This window comes from Rattus norvegicus, chromosome 3, assembly GCF_021556685.1.
Source record: "Rattus norvegicus strain SHRSP/BbbUtx chromosome 3, alternate assembly SHRSP_T2T, whole genome shotgun sequence".
NCBI lineage: Eukaryota > Metazoa > Chordata > Mammalia > Rodentia > Muridae > Rattus > Rattus norvegicus.
In genome coordinates, this window is record NC_141536.1 from 25,700,707 (window position 1) to 25,716,166 (window position 15,460).

Here is a 15,460-nt window from a genome sequence, read left to right on the forward strand (position 1 = left end):
GCAGTGAGAAAAACAGCAGCAACATCACATAAACCATGCCAGTAGGAAGTACGTTTGTTGTGGCAGCAAGTGTTACATCCTTATTATCAGGACATATTACCTGTATGTCACCACTCTAAAGCCCTTTCCATTTGCCATAATTTGTTGCAGAATAAAGAGGTTTGTGATAACAACAGCCAGGTGATGCACAGCGTGGAAGATGTTCAACCCTGTCATTCCAGAATGAAAATAATTTATTGCCTTCTAGTACTCTATTCAAATAACAGCTGAAGCAGCCTGTCTGACTACATTACTGTCAGGCCACAGCCTTCTACAGTGAATGGCTTTCACTAACTTGCTCTCTATCACTAACATATGTGTTCTTGATTTTAAGAATGGGATGGATTACTCTAAAATAATCACACTCAAATATGACGCTGCTAGATTGAAACGGAAGCAACCGCAATGCACGGCTATGGGAAGACGGCAGTAGAATGGGACTGCCTTTTGAAGTCTGGAAAGACAAATGAATAAAAGCTTTAATTGAGACTGCTTGTGTGCTGATGAATTGGCTACTACAATCACAGCTTTAATGAAGATTTAGTACCCAAAGTCTGTCTCCTCTCGAACAGAAGATTTCTGAGGAATCAAACAATATGCCCTGTCATATGGCTTACACTATGGTAAATACCTTTTCTTTCAGTCAACAGAAAACAAATAGACTATTTAAATAAACTCCAGGCAACAAAATATTGCCTAGAGAATCATACACCTGTCGCTTTTACCGATTTTCCTTTAGAAGCAGTGTCCAAGTTTATAACTGAGAGCAGTCCATGCAGCTCTCTCTCTCTCCAAACACTGAGAGCCTCTGGGGCTCAGTGAGCGCTGCCAGATAAAATATTTCTAAGGCCAACACCTCTCTACTGGTATAAACGGGACTATCTCCTTGCTTCTGGAAAAGTCAGGTAAATGGCCTCTTCCTAGACCCAAGCTTCATTCGGTTTCTTTCCTTCGTTCTTTCTCGTACTTGCATACTTTTCTTTCTGTTTTTATAAACTGTAAGTGGAACAAAGTGAGACCTTCGTGGTGACAGTAGAAATAGAGAACAGCAAACGTTGATCTCACCCCAGCAGTGGATTTCATTTCCAGCAACACTGCAGCTTTTCCCTGATGCATTTGTTCCTGTGCGGCCACCTCCTGAGTTGTCACTGGCAACGCCCTGCATTTTAAGTGAAATCTCTACCCCCTGCTTGGCCAATATTGAGTCAACTGTGCAGTCAAATATTTTACTGGGCTGTGCAGTACAAAGTAATACATAGGAGGTCTCCACGGTCATATGTGAGCTGATGAGCATGGTCCCTTGAATTACATAAAGTGATTTGTGTCACATAGACTTTCCTGTTTCCAGACCCAGAATATCTTTTGTGACATATCTATAAATGAGAATTTGATTTAACTTCTAAATGATATGTGTGACCATAGGTGTTAGTCAAATCTGGTTTGAATGGTGGTCTGGTTTTTTCGATCATATAGTTATTCAACTGAGAAGCTGAAAATGGTTCTTGAAAGAGAAATACTGATACAACTTCAATTGTTTTGTCTCTAAGTGTGTGTAAGACTCAGCTTTGTAATCACACGCACACAAAATATTAGCAATTCCATTGTACCTACTACATATTTAAGTTGATAGGCCTCAGGGATTTTGTTTGAATCAATGTTTCTCTAAGTAAATCTTTCATTTAACATAGTAACATAGTAACATAGTAACATGTGGCATCCTTACTTTCCCATTGAGTGCAAAACCATTATCTTTGGGGTAATGTTAGACATGCATGCTGGGTTCAAACATGATCTTTTAGAGTTTTGAAATCGACCCTCTACTATACATCCAAAATCATCTTGTGAATAAGGATTCTAGAGGTTGTTTTTATATTAAAAATATAACAGAATTTTAAATTGTTATAGTTAAACAATGTAAGAGTATATTGATCCTGACATTTAAAATTAATCCTTTCTGTCAATAATTCTTGTATGTAAATCTTATTATTAATTTTAAAACACAAAAAGCTGTTTGGTTTTTCCCTATATTATTAGGATAGAAAAATATTAAGGCTTACAAAATAATACAAAACTTGATGTCATTAACACACCAGATAAAATGTCACTTGAGGGTGAATTCACTTATCAGTATAATAAAGACAACATTAATTACTTCATATGTAATTTTTAATACAGCAAATTATTATTTACATTGTCCGTATATATTTGTTAGTATTGTTTGTTGTCTTTAATTCTCTATGCTGTATTTGGAACTGATACAAACGTTTAGAGTTGACAGGATTCACTAAGTGTCATGGTCCAGAGCGTAGAACCCGTTACTACCAGCAACAAACAACCTTTAGTACTATTGTAAGCTCTCCCTAACATATACAAGCAACATTCAAACAACACATATATCAAATGACATTAGATTTAGTGGAAGTATACCTTAATTATCTTAAAAATTTAGAAGTCATAGCTAAGTTTTTCAATGTCCATGAGTTATTCATATATAACACAGTGTCTGGGACAGACTTTTAAATGGTTGTTTGATTATAACTTTACATGAATTGTAAGCACACACTTACATATGACAAATTTCATCATTTAAAACTGACCAGACTAAACTCAGTCAACTAATTTAAACTCCACAAAAGATTATCATTTTAGTAGAACACTGTTGCAAGTTTAAAAGAAAAGAAAGAAAGAAAATGAGAAGCTAATGGAATCATTTTTCATGTTAAAATTATCATAAGTTGGCAATTCAGAAGAAGTGATGGAAAGAATCTTTTCTTTCAGGTCACAATTTATTTTTCTTTTTAGTTTTCTTCTTAAGCCAACACCAAGCTTGATTTGAATTCCAGACCACCCTACTTAGGCTTCAAGAAAATAGGTGTTCAACACTATGTTCTACTAAACATGAGTTTTACTTTTAACTATTGCACGAATATAGTATATTGCATAATCATTAAGATCTCATTTAGTTTTTTCATCAGTTAGAAAAACTGAGAGTCAGCCTGTGAACATCAGTTGTATAATCAACGAGAACTATTCAGAAAATAGACAACATTTTATCTGTAAAAAATATGATATTAGATGTGTAATGTGGGTAATAATTTCAACATCTTGCCTCCATTTGATGAAGTTTCATTTAGTAATAATCAAAAAAATTACATAAGTAACAATAATGTCAAAGTATGAGATGTTCAAGTTGATTTTTTATAATTATATAATTATCACAAATAATAATATTAACATTATAGTACACAATATAATAATCATCAATGTACTTAAAATAATATTTTCTGATTTTTCTTCTTTCTCTTGTTAAATTAATTTTTTTAAAAAATAGGATATCATTATTCAACCCTGTCTGGTCTGGAACTAATGTAGACCAGGCTGGCCACAAATTTACAGATACTCATTTTTCTCTGGCTTCTGAGTTGCTAAGAATAAAGGTGATTGCCACTACACAAGTCAACAGAATATATTTTTAATACACAAACTAAGATAAAAATATTAACCACGGCATTACAGCATAGTAGCTTCATATTCATAAATTTGATAATAATTTCACCATAGTCCATTCAATTGCAAAATACATGGAACTTAGAGCTAATGTTTATAGTTTAATTTCTATTAATTTTGACTTCTAAATTTTTATCACTTGAAGCAACACAGATGCAAAAAAGTTACAAATGTCTTAAAGTTAAGGAATTTTGACAGATGCAATGTATGGGTCCATTGAACAACTATTCTGGAAACAATAACAGTGATTGATTTGGAATCTTTAAACACTATTTCAGCACCTCTCTGAGTCAAAGAAACGAGTACAGCTGGAGAAGCTTCTATTCCTTTTTTAATTACACAATTCTGTAACCTTGCTTATGTCAAACCAACTATTTAAATACAAAAAATGCAACATTCTGTACAGCATGCTCAAATGAGACCTGAGAGGGGCAGGAATGACTGATTCGGAGCCAGCGCAAATTGTACGCATGTAGCCATGACCTACTAATCTTTTCATATTAGCTTCCTCAAAGATTGCAGTAAAATCATATGGTATAAAAATGAGCCAATTTACAGGCATGCATACATCACCGAAACTGCAGCACAAGAACAATTTTTGAGAAATTGGGCAGAATTATTTTCAAGGAAGACTATGTTGTGGTGTCGGTTAAAATTGCTAGCACACATTGATTAAAACCAAAACAAACACAAAGGTGAAGAAGTAGTTCAGTTGGTCCAGTGTGTTTGGCTAGCATGCACAAAGTCCTTGCTTCGATCCCAGAAACCATAAAACCGTACGTTTTGGTTAGTGCTTCACCAGGAATCCTAGCACTGCAGGGAAGGGAACAGGAAAATCATCCTTGGCTCCAGAGTGAATTCCAAGGTAGACTGAGGAATTCCAGACTAATTTCAAAGGCAATGGAACAATAATACCATCACAAAAATGAATTTAAAAGCAATAGACTAATTAAAACTACAGCAGATTAGAATCATTTTAAGGATCCGATGTGCAGATAATATGTTTTTATCAATTGATTGTTTTTATTGATTTATTGAGCTCTGGAAGGGAGTGGTTTGATGAATTCTTCCCACCTAGGGCCAAGTGTTCCAAGATCTCTCACTCTCCATAACAGCAGGTAGTCTCTCTCTCTCTCTCTCTCTCTCTCTCTCTCTCTCTCTCTCTCTCTCTCTCTCTCTCTCTCATATATATATTCCCATCTGCTTCATCTGATGAAGGCTGAGTGAGACATGGATCTGTTCCTCTGAATGGAGTTAAGAATCTTTTAAAGAGATTGCCATGGCTGTCCAATAATTTGAATGAAGGATTTGTGGTTGAAGTCAGTTGGATTTGAAGAATTGACTTAGAGGAAAGGAGACCACAAACACAAAGCGAAATCTGTCCTTTGCCGTGATAATCTCAGTAGGTCATTTGCGACTCAAGAAACACTTTAAGCAGACTAAGAAAAAATCCGATTCTGTAGGGATTTTAACCACAGATGAAACTCTCAAATAAAAACAGCTATTTTCATTTTTTTTACTAAGTTTGCGAGTGTTTTATATAACTAAATTTTAATTCTATTTCCTTCTTTCTCTTCCTTTGCTCTATCTGATGTAATGCCCCTCCCTCTCAAATGCTCTTCTTTAAACATTGTTACACACCCCCACACTCCCACACCTTCTTAATTATTAACTGATATTAGGTAAGTTACTGTGGGTGGGGAGTAACAACCTTGGAAGGTAGTCCTCAGTATACAAAGGCAGACTGAGCAAGCAATGAGGAGAGAGTCATTAAATAGCGTTTCCTGACAGCTTCTGTTTCAGTTCCTTTCCCCAGATTCCTGTCTTTATTCTTTCAGCAATGGTCTTATTGTAAACCTCAAGCTGCACTTTGTCCAGGCCTTTTGTCACAGCACGCGAACCGTAACTAACAGCCCATACCTTGACCACTGAACGCACCTGTCAGTGATGCTCCCATTTCCACACCCTAGTCACAATGGCATGTTTAATATTATTAAATATTCAGAACTAATCAGACAGTGAGAGATGGAGAAAAGCTTCGATTATAGTAATATGGAAATCATTTTTACTACTTTAATCACATATTTTAATGTGAAAATCAAAGAATCATATAGGCACACTTTAATTAAGCCTCAAACGTCCTATCTGTGCAGGTAGGAACTGGGAAGTCTTGAATCTATATTATAGATCAGTGGTGAACTGTTACAGGAGGTAAGGGAGTTTCTCTAAGCCAGACTACAAGCCACTTTCGAATATGTATTGAATTTTACTTCATACTGATAAATCTACTGCTTTATAGCCTTCTGGCTTCATTTTTCTATTTTAAAATATCTAATATTTTTTCTAAGCTGCTCTCTGAATAAAACTTTCACAAAAACAATTTTGGGGTCCAAGTTATTATACAAAAACCTAAGTTAATAATAACAAAGAAAGTCAGTTAATGTTTCAATCCCTAGCACGTCATGAATTAAAAAGGGCATTTTAGTAAAAATATCAAAATAACCTGATTCATTTGAGTCGGCAACTTGATTTAATGGATATTGACTATGTGCTAGGAAGTCCATTTGCACAGGCAGAAAAGATAAACAAGAAATAATGCTATTATCTCCAAAGACCTTAAATATCTGGAGTTGACAACAGGAAGACACAGTGAACTCATGCAAAATATGTATCAACACGAACCCTTTAAATTACTAAACAATACTATGGGTTATCAAATTAAAGTTGACTGTGTGCATTATGTGTCAGACTGATGTCATTGATGGGAAATCTAATTTAAGGTAATATGATGACCAGGTTTAAATTTGCCACAAAAGATGAATAAGAACAGCCATAAAATACTAGGAAATGAATTCTTTAAGCAGACAGAAGCAAATGTTGAGGAAGTCATCCATGCCGCAGACCAAGAATCTAATGAAGACATTTACTACTGAAGTCATGGGTAGGACAAATAAAATTTTATATTCAATTTAGATTTGGAACTAAGTGAGGTAAAACACAATTGTAAGGCTTTAAGCAAAGAAATGAAATGATTTGACTTATGGTTTAGAAAAATAATGGCAGCCCTATAGATATGGTAAATCGGTAGACAGAATGGGTAATCAGCTAGGACCCACTTATCCAGTCCAGATATGACAGTGATACATGGTCTGTAACTGTAGTAGGAGAAATGTTGTGATGTAGTCGGAGAGATGTTACTGTACCTAAAAATGTAGGGAAATAAGGAAATAAGGTCTCTTCCTTCAGAGTGGGTATTTGTCTATTTGTCAAATGAGAAGGGCCTCTAAAGGCATGAGATTAAAGGCTTGATATACATGGATCTTTGCTACTCATGTCTGTACTATGAGCTAATGTAGACCTCTGTTAGGTACTCCATGCTAAGCCCAACTGTCAGGAGAGGAGTTCAGTTTCATTCTTTACATTTAAGGATCACTAGTGTACAGCAATGGCCTCACCAGTGAAAAGAATAAAGTACAAGGGGTAAGACACATTTTCATGTTAGGCATATGTGAAGTTAAGGAAATCCAGTAAAGTTCGGGTACCCAGTGATATTCTTCTAGGTCAAGTTAATCCTTATTGACAACTAGACTGGATTTAGAAAAAACAATCATACAAACAATCAAAGAAACAAAACTCCTGTAGAATCTACAACAATGAGTTTAATAAAGAACTATGGTGAGAATGCCTAACAATGTTAGGGTCTGATTATGCTTGGTGACCATAAATATGAAGTGGATAAAGTACATGAGATTGAATGCATTTTTTCAAGCACTAATCGGACATTCAGTGAATTAAAATTTAAAACAATTATCCGAAAATGGTTCTAACAGACAAGGAAATTTGAAGGAAAGTCATAGGTACTCATAAATGAATATAGATCTTAATCAAATAAAGGACTCAGGGCCTAACTAGCTCAGCAGTCAGAAGTAGGTTCTGGTCTTTGCCAAAGACCTGAGTTCAGTTCCTGGCACCTCACCTACACCAGGAGGCTCACAAAGAACTGTGACGCTAGCTGGAAATAATTTGACACCTCCTTCTGCATTCTGCAGACAACCGTACCCTCACAGACATACCTACAAAAGATACTACACATATAAAATAAAATATAATATCCATATTTATTAAAAAAGAATAATAAATACCTAAGGGAGGAAGTTGGATCTGTGGGAAGTAGAGTCAAGAAAAGTGTACCTAACCAGCATTATTTCATGGGTAAAACAGGAAGTTTTCTTTAATAACAATCTTAAATGTAGGAAAGGGACCCATTAATGTAACATCATATTAATACAGTTGCATGTGTACATATTCACTAAGAGTGACAGAAATTAAAAGAACAAAAAAAAAGTGAGGATTTGATGGACAGAGAAAAGTGGAAAGACAGTTGAAACTTATCAGCCTGAAGTGTAGTAAACAGACAAGTTGAGATTCCAAATTAATGCCGGATCTAAGTAGGACTTAAATAACAGATAAATATATTTCTGTATTCAAAAAATATCACTGAATTCTAGTTGAAAATACCTACCAGGTAGCCAAAAAATCCTACCCAGAGAGTAAAGCTATATCAAATACTTACTTTTAAAATTGTAATCATTTAATGCACTCCAAGTGTCTCTTTAGAGTGAAAAGTTTTATACATATCAGAAATGCCAATGATATTGAAAAGGTATACACGCAATATAAGCAGTTACTAAGAAAAGCATTTATAATCATTTTGATTAAAAATGATACTAAGTGGGATACTCATCAATAACCTCATGGTAGATGGAAGTTTTAGGAATAGGATTGGAAACGCCCATTGTGAATCCCAGTTTTCATTGACTCTTCCAGGGCTGTAGACTGACTCCCCCATCTGAGTTACAGCTCTGTAAATATAAGTCCTTAAACTTACATATAAGTGTAGTCCTCGCTTGTCATCCAGGACACTTCTCTTTACTGCAGTCAGAAACAATTACACATAACCACAAGCAATTAAAATATGGAACTGTGTAACCCAGCACACATCTAAGGCTCAGAGAACACTGCAAAAGAGTAGACCAAGAGACAGTAAGAGCTAGAGGAGCACAAAGTTGGTTATGATCTTGATTCTCCTAGCAACTTCTGAAGCTACATCCTTATAGTCTCATGAGCATGACTGTATAAATCTGCTGAACAAAGAGAACAAGGCCTCCTAATGTGGGCAGGAGAGTTACCATGATGATTCAACCATTTCCAAGAACTAGAGGACACTAAGGAGTGCTTAGAGTTGGATAAATAGTCTTCCATACCCTGACACTAATTGTTTATCCAATATCAAGTGATCAATTCTAAAGACACATATACAAATCACATTACAAAGACTAAGCAAGTTTCATATATATATATATATATATATATATTGAAAAAGTTATGAAAGAGCAAAGAGAGGTATATGGATGTTTTGGAGGAAGGAATGAAAATTATAAAATTGCAACTTTATAATCTCAAAAGATTAAAGAAATAATTTAAATTAAAAGATAAAGTAACAGGACAGGTTCTAAATCAAGCACATATAGTTTTGATTGTCTTTTTTCTAACATGGAACATTAGGCTCCTGATCCCATTGTTGTCAAAAGTAAAAAAATAATCATATGAATTACGTAGAGGGAGAAAAGAAAAAATAAGATGTAAAATTGACAACATAATGTTGAAGGGCTTACATATCAGACACCAAGATTTTCTATAAAGCTACAACAGTCAAGGACATGAGTTATTGGCAAAAGTGTGAAGTAGATCAATCATGGAGAATTGGGAGTACATAAACCTGTCAGTGCCCTTCAGCACAGGAACAAAACCAAAATGAGAGACGGGAGGAAGCAGAAGTGACAGCTTTAAAAAACAGTGCTGGGACAACTGGATATTTACAGTTGAAAAGAGATATGTTGTATTGTTCATGGATCATAAGTATATGAGAGCAAGCCACAAATATGTAGATCTCCTAGAAGGTCACGCAGAAAATGTATCTGATCTTTGATATATTGATGCTTTCTTTAAGAAGGAAAGAATGGTCATCTGAACATTTACCTCAAGGGGAAAAACACAGGGGGAGGAGAGGTAGAAAAATACAGGGGGAGGAGAGGTAGAAAAATAATAGTAAAGGTATGTGAAAAATAAGGATTCATATTATTTTATACCTAAAATTTATATCTAAAATATGTGTGTGTGTGTGTATGTGTGTGTGTGTGTGTGTCTCTGTGTGTGTGTGTTGGGGTGACAATGGCCATCTAAAGTCCATAGTTTATCTAGCAAAACTTAAGTACCAATTGAGAATTTCCCTTTTACATGGTGAGAGAATTACAAGAGACTGAAAACGATATAAACTTTTGCTCTTCCCCTTGCTTGCTGCCCATATGATGAAGATAAAACTGTATTATTGAAAGCACTGTGCATTTGTGGCACAAGACATGGAGGACCTTTCCAAGGACCTCGTGTCATAGTATTGGAAGGTGCTATATGCAAACTTCCAGTGGAGGCAAGCATTCCACACTCCTCTCTAGTCATGGTTCCTGTAAACCATAACAGTAACTGGCATGATAGAGAAAAGCAGTTCAGCAGGGACATTCATACCTTAGTGTTAACCAATAGTTTGCTAAACAGAATGCAGAATCACTTACCAAGAGAGCAAGCAGGCTGGTGTGTGTGTGTGTGTGTGTGTGTGTGTGTGTGTGTGTGTGTGTGTGTGTGTACATGTTTGCATGCATGCATACAGATACAATATATGGAAAAAGGAGACCAGAAATTTGAAGAAGAGCAAGCAAGGGCATATGTGAGGGTTTAGAGGAAGCAAGGAGTGATATAATCACATTGTAATCTTAAAAAAATATACTAAAAAATCTTAAAAAGAACTTTCTCTTTGAAAAAGACAGAAACCATTACCAAAATCCAGAATACGTCAAAACACAGAGACCAACTTACAGTGGGAGCCTGACCCTACTGTATGTAGCAACAATACAATTTCTACATGCAAGGTTCTGGAAACCACACAAAAAGAGAAGACAGAAGAAAGAGGAGAGAAATCTATTGGGAGATTTTCGCTCTAGAAATGAAAGGAAAGCTTCATTTATGATACCTGAACTATATGGCTGGTTAAACAAGACCAGAGGAATTACACTATTAGACATTCCAATTGTGTAAGGGGCAATCCATGTGTGTGTTAGTGTCTGTGTCTTTATATGTCTGCATATATGCTAATGTATATATTAAATGCAGGAGAGGAAAAGCTTTTTGAACATTAGAGGCCAAGAAAGAAGTGTATGTAAATGAATGCCAAGAATATTAAACAGCTAAGATCAAAGTAAAATTTTCAATAAAGACACTCATTAATATTTAAATAATATTTCTAAATAAAAGATTTGATCATAGTAAAGGTCATATAAAGAGAAGGCAAACATAAGAAACAAAAAAGGGCAAGATAATTTGCAAAAGAAGCAACTAGTAAAAGGCTATTATCCAACATGTATAAGAATTTTTAAATATCTGCTGTAGGAAAACAAGTATTTTATCTTTTTAATCATGATTTAACAGGCAAGGAAAAAAGGAGGAACAGATAACACTGATTATGTTTCAGAAAAAATCCCATACAGTATCTAAGTGCTTGGCCTGAGGAATGTTCCTCCAACTGTTCGTCACAAGACTCATAAAACAGTCAGGGTATTGACATTGCCCTGGTTAACCCCAGAACTTGAAGAAAAGACCCTGCTACAAAAGCGTCCCCACACTTTGGACATGGGATTTGGAGAAACTTAGCTGGAAGTGACCTAGATCCTGACTCTTTGAAAACAAGCCGCAAAATACCCTAAGGAGTAAAATAATGGCACCTATACACTGGTGGAAACCAATATTTAATTGGACTTAAATCCTGCTCAAAAGGAAGGAATTTGTGACTGGTACTGTAAACTTAGCTACCTACCCATTCTAGTGAGGACCTATACTACGAAATTTCACAGGTCCCATCTTAGATGAAAAAGTTCAGGCAACTAATGACTACTGAGAAAGGCAGATACACTCTTATCTAAGGATGAGTACCTAATAGGTTACAGTCACAGATGGTCAAACTTATGTATACATAGGAATAACACTACATAGATACATATGCAATGTTATAATTTTAAAAGATATCATGAGTGTGAAAATGATATTCAAAAGGATATAGAAGAAACTGAAGGAGAATGGGTGGAAGTAATTGGAATGCAGTACTCTTGCATGAAATTTTCAATCAATATTGAATTAATAAAATACAGCAAAGCAGACTGAAAAACACAAAGCAAATACCTGTACAAATACTTCACCAAAGAAGATATATAAATGGCAAATATAGTAAAAATTGCTATAACTATGATGTCAACTGGTAAATGAAAATTATAACAAAAACGAGATAATGCTGTCTACCTATTAGAATAGCCAGAATCCAAAATAGTAGCAATATAAAATGCTGGTGAAGATGTACAAAAATACTTGGTGGTGGGAACACAAAATGTTACAATCACATTGTTAGGCAAAGTAGGAGTAACTTACATTATTAAATCTGTCTTCTAAATTATATTCTGTAATGATCTGCCATGGTTTTTATTCGAAGGAGTGTAAAACATTTGTTCACACAAAAATCTACCATTTCCATGTGACTGTTATAGGAATGTGGAGGTTGAATAAAAATGTATGTGTCGAATACAGGGGACAAAATTATAGAACCAATTTATATCTGCTCCCATAGATCTGGGGACTGATGATCTCAGATCACCAGATTTGGGTAGTAAACACCTTTACTTGCTAAGTCTCCATGGCCTCAGGTTTCTTCTTTACATATTGTGCTACTGTGATGGTGAAGGTTCAGGGGGTATTAAATATATAGAAGAGTCTATAGAAAATCTCTGTTGTATCCACGGGTTTGCAGTGAATTTAAAGCTGCTTCTCACACTGTGATTATAATGTAATCACCTTTGAAATATCAAAATGTAATTCTAAAGCATCACCAAATATACATTTGTGCAGTTATTATAAATGATTTTTTGTAGGAAGATATTTTAGTTGAGACAAAGAAAAATTAAGAGTGGAAGAAAGGTGGGCATGGAGAGTAGAGAAATAAAGAACCAGAGAGCAAGGAAGGGATTTCCCTTCACTTTCTTGTTATAGAGTGGTGGGCATTTTTTTCCTTTAGAAAACTACATACAGTTTAATGAGTCAAGAATAGTAAAATTAAAGGCAGTCATACTTATAGGTTAGAAAACACATTAAATGTCCATGTTTCCATATCGGATTGCTTATGTAAACTTTAAAAACCACGGCAAAACCACTGAACTGAGAGCAGGATCCCGATTGGAGGAAATAGAGAAAGGATTGAAAGAGCTGAAGGGGCTTGAGACCCCATAAGAACAATGCCAACCAACCAGAGATCCCAGGGATTAATCACTATCCAAAGACTACACATGGACTGACTGCTGAGGATGGCCTTGTTGGGCACCAATGGAAGGAGAAGCCCTTGGTTCTGCCAAGGTTGGACCCCCCAGTGTGGGGATTGTCAAGGGGGTTGGAAAGGGGGATGGATGGGGAGAGGAGCACCCTTTTAGAAGAAGGGGAAGGGGATGGGATAGGGGGCTTATGTCTGGAAAACCGGGAAAGGAAATAAATTTGAAATGTAAATAAAACAATATCTAATATAAAAATTAATGAAAAAAGGTAAAAACCACTTCAAATGAGAGCACATGTATCTCCAGGCAAAGTCAGTAGCTGTCATGTTAGGACTTGGAGAATAACACTTTGCAGCAGAGATGGCTCCCTTAGCCTTCATGGTATTTTTGTTTCCTAATTGACACGATGTCTCATTCATTTCTAATAAAACTTTGACAACCAAACACTAATAGGAAGATGTTTTTAAGTGAGGAGTGATGTAATGATCTTATTGAAAATAACAAAAGCATAATGTCCAGAATAGTAAAAGCATAATGCCGACAGGAAGTGGCTGACGGTTCCTGATCATTTTTTTTCCTTCCACCTCCTATGTGCACGACACTGAAAATTCACTTCTATATTTACCTTACTGCAAATGTTGACAGATATATTTTTCTAAGTAAGTTGCCTACCTATCATGTGAGTGCAGAAATCTGAATCTATGTGTTTCCAGGTTTTAAAAAAAATCAATTTTCTGGCAACAATGAATATAGGAATTTGAGTAACACCTAGCAACCAAGAAGTTACTGTTTTCTCCTAGTGTTGACTTTGGTAGGCTCATCCTCCTAATGATATTGCATTGATTATCACATTAACACGGAACTCACAGCATATTTTAACAGAATAATTTGGTCCTTAAATTCAGTAAGGAAAACGAAAGGGGGCTGTGCACCAAAATGCGCTTGTTTCTCTATGTTAAACTGTCTGTCTTATTGGCTCTCAAAGTACATACAGAATCAGAATTCTTGTGATCTTGTAAAACTCATTACAGCATTTTAAATGTTTATCGTTAGAACATACCCAATGGCAGATGGTGGCATGCCATTTTAGAACCACCTAGAGGCACAAAAATTGTCCCGTGTTTTTAATTTTGGCAGATGTACATGCCCCCTTGGCAAACTTGGGAAAATAGCTAAAAGACTCGCACCTTCAAAACAGATTGTATTTATAGAGGGACACGTGCAGTTCAACAGAGAAGGGCTAGGGGTGTCAGAATCAGTGCAGTGGAATGCCTACTACAGTCGGCTTAAAATTTCGATATAAAATTATCTAAAATGCTTTACTCTTTTTTCCCTTTACTCACAGAATTTTAATGACTTTTGTGCAGTTAGATAAAAGCACCGTAAATTTAAATGACAAGTGCTTTGCAAATGACTTCTTGTAAGTTAAAGGTCACCCTTTACACACAATGCTCTGTGGTAACATCCATTCTTAGCAGCCACATGTGTAATTCAGCATATTAATGCCAAGCACAATCTAGTAATCGCTTCATCTCAAGTTCAATCGAGCAATTAATTTTTAGACTGTTCCATCATTAGATTTCCCTATAAGCATCTAAATGGATAATTCTCACTTTTCTTACTTTCAAGTAAGATCTCTAATGCTGTCTTTCTTCTCCAGTTCCCTATCTATTGTAGTAAGAAGAAAGCACAAATACGTACCTAAAAGCAATCCTTCCACATTTCTGTAGTTCCAATGTACTTCAGAGGATGCCTTGGTGGTTGTACTTAGTTAAACAAAGTATCTAATGGGTAAAATACTCTTAATATTTCAGATAACAGAAAATACCAATGTCCTGAATATTGGATCATGTAAATTTAAATATTTTATTTTCTTTGATGAAGTGATGAGAGGCATAACTTTATTAATTGTATGGATTAAGCTGAGCCCAGAGTGTTTCTATCTAACTAACTAACCTAACCATAGGTCTGGAAACTTGAAGCTTCCACAAAATCTACTCTCCTGCAAGCACTGACCTTGAAGACTTCAGCTTCCAGCCTCTGTCTACTACCCTAGATCTAGAATGTTTCCACCTCAGAGACTTACTGCTGAATAATCTCTTACATTCTTGCTCCTCTGGAACTCTGGCTGGCTGCTTCAACTCAACTCTTCTGGCTCAAATCTCTCTTCAAATTGACTGATTCAAATCGGCACTGCCTTGAAAGACTGAACTCCAAAAATGTACTGTTCCAAACTCAACTGCTCTGGTCTGAACTGAACTCAACTGCATTCCGCTGATTTGCACCAAACTGAACTGCTCCAAACTCAAGGATATTGATCTGAATCGAATTGAATTGAACCTCACTCTATTACCCGTACTGCTCTTTAAGCGGCCTCTCCTTCCTGTCTCTTCTCCTGTGAATTGGGTATGTCCCATCTGTGACTCCTGTCACTGCTTTTATGGATTCCTCACTTTGTCTGCCACTCAATTAGAAGTCGTTGTTTGGGACTAAAG

General features: G+C 35.7%; 1 protein-coding gene across 2 annotated transcripts in view; it reads right to left on the bottom strand.

Annotated features, from left to right (window-relative positions):
• Window positions 1–15,460, bottom strand: part of Lrp1b (LDL receptor related protein 1B) — a 2,085,328-nt gene that overhangs the window by 1,832,693 nt on the left and 237,175 nt on the right. The gene's annotated exons all lie outside the window — the stretch shown is intronic.